General features: G+C 44.9%; 1 pseudogene; it reads left to right on the forward strand.

Annotated features, from left to right (window-relative positions):
- The first annotated feature begins 451 nt into the window (after nucleotides 1-451).
- On the forward strand, nucleotides 452-2,200 carry LOC107757353 (G-protein coupled receptor 4-like; annotated as a pseudogene).
- The last annotated feature ends 260 nt before the right edge of the window (nucleotides 2,201-2,460 follow it).

Below are 2,460 nucleotides of genomic sequence, written 5' to 3' on the forward strand. Positions count from 1 at the left end.
AAACAAACAGATGCTAATGCGAGGGTGACCAAGGTTAGGGGTGGGAATAGGAAAACATACACTCATTGTATCACAGTGCAAACAAATACACAGCACTGCTCAGGAAAGGACATTTCTCAACAATAACAAAAATCGCAAACATTGCAGCGATCATACATAATGAGTCATATGACTCCCAAACCTCAAAAATTGTTTTTTTTTCTATTTTGCAGATGGATGTTGTTGGACAGACCAAAGAAGATTAGTCATTGTGCGCCCTTCAGAGATGGAAGTGACTGTTTCATACTGCTAAAAAAAACCTTGACCCCACCTGAAACCACTCCAAGGTGATCGTTTAATGAGGATTAATGGCATGTTCTCTTGTGGACACATCTTTGACCTCTGAGCTCTCCGAGAGGTTAAAACACTAGCCATGAAATGTGGTAGAGACATGTGACACGTCAGGCCCACCATGCTAGACCGTAGTGGGCTACAGTGTTACAGACACGATACGATACAATACTTTCTTGTCTTATTTTTAAACATGGCTTGAGTTGGAACCATAGAAGCCTCAGCCAATTTCGATGATTATATAAGTCTCTGAGGAAGCGAAGAGACCATGTGTAACATCTCAACCTCGTGCGATGTTGACTCGAACATAGACCAGTTCTTCCAGCCGGCGCTGTATATTATCGTCATCGTCCTTGGCTTCCCCACTAACTGCATGGCCCTGTGGGCCGCATACATGCAGGTCAGACAGAAGAATGAGTTGGGGGTCTACCTGATGAACCTCTCAGTGGCTGACCTCTTGTATATAGCCACTTTGCCACTTTGGATTGACTATTTTGTCCACCACGACAACTGGATCCACGGTCAAGTGTCCTGCAAGATGTTCGGTTTCATCTTCTACACCAACATCTACGTCAGCATCGCCTTCCTCTGCTGCATATCTGTGGATCGTTACTTGGCGGTGGCTCATCCCCTGAAATTTGCTAAAGTCCGCAGGGTCAAAACAGCCTTGCTGGTCTGTGCCGTTGTGTGGGTAACTGAAATAGTGGCCAACTCTGCACCTCTCTTCCACGATGAGCTTTTCAAGGACCGCTTTAACCACACCTTCTGCTTCGAGAAGTATCCCATGCAGGATTGGGTGGCTGGGATGAACCTTTACCGCACTTTCCTCGGCTTCTTGGTGCCTTGGGGCGTGATGTTGGCTGCTTACAGAGGCATCCTGAGAGCCGTGCGCAGTAACGTCTCGACCGAGCGCCAAGAGAAAGCCAAAATCAAGAGGCTGGCCCTCAGTTTGATCCTCATCGTCCTCCTCTGTTTTGCTCCCTACCACGTCCTCCTGCTGTGGCGCAGCGTGCTTTTCCTCAGCAACCCCTGCGATTGTGGTGGCGAGGAGAACTTGTTTGGTGCTTATCATGTGACTCTAGCGCTCACCAGCCTCAACTGCGTGGCAGACCCCATCCTCTATTGCTTTATCAATGAAGGGGCCCGTCATGATGTGGGCCGGGGCCTGGCCACTCTCTTCGGTCTCTTCCAGCGGGGCCAAAGCCCAGAGGCGCTCATGGGGGCATCCATCAGCGTGGAGACGCCCCTGGCTATGAAGAAGCCCGATTTCTACAGTGAGGTCAAAACGAATGCCTATAAAACTGACATTGAAGTGCTCAAAGATGAGTGCCTTCAAATGACCATTCTCAGTGTTAAAAAGTGAAGTTAAATGTCGGTGTAACCTACAGCGGTCTCCTAAAGTGTGTGGACACTTATGTGCGCACTTAAAACTGAATTTTTATTGAAATGAGCAAAATATTAAACCAAGTGGCATCCGCAAAAGCTGCTGGATCTTTTGTTAAAAATAATTTCAGTTTTTGTGAGCCATTTTGTCAGTGACTTTTAAAGCCCAAAGTATACTTAGGTTTTGACACGAGCGCCTAGCTACTTGTGTTTGATAGCATGCTCGAACACCGGCCCTCAACACATGCGCACTATGAAGTTTTGTCCTTGTCCAGTGTCTACGCTATTTCTCTCCAGAAGTTATGGCTGATAAAATTGTCTTTGTACTTGTTTAAACTAGAGTTGCGTGTATCTCTTAACCCCCTCACACAAGTGCTTGTCAACAAAAGCATCTTTTGTTGTTGCTGTCTCCAGTTAGTTTTTTTTCTGTTTTGACTGTGAAACAACGGACTGAGGCATTGTCTCCACTTTGTGGACAAGCTAATTGCTGCAGAAAAATTCAAGGTGCATGTGCGAGCTGCACGCTTACAGTATGTACGTGTTATGATGATGAAGCTACGTATCAAGTTGATTTTTAGTAGATGTATGTAGTTCTTCTTACTAACATTTAACAACCAGAAAAAGTCAGAATACTTTTTTATCTTAATTTTGAACAATATTTCTTGTTTTACAATTTAAAACACAACAAACTTGTTTTTCTTTTTTCTTTTTGCTTGAAAACTGTGCTTGTGTTATCTGTATTATCTT

Source organism: Sinocyclocheilus rhinocerous, unplaced genomic scaffold (genome assembly GCF_001515625.1).
Source record: "Sinocyclocheilus rhinocerous isolate Xijiao unplaced genomic scaffold, SAMN03320098_v1.1 scaffold1152, whole genome shotgun sequence".
NCBI lineage: Eukaryota > Metazoa > Chordata > Actinopteri > Cypriniformes > Cyprinidae > Sinocyclocheilus > Sinocyclocheilus rhinocerous.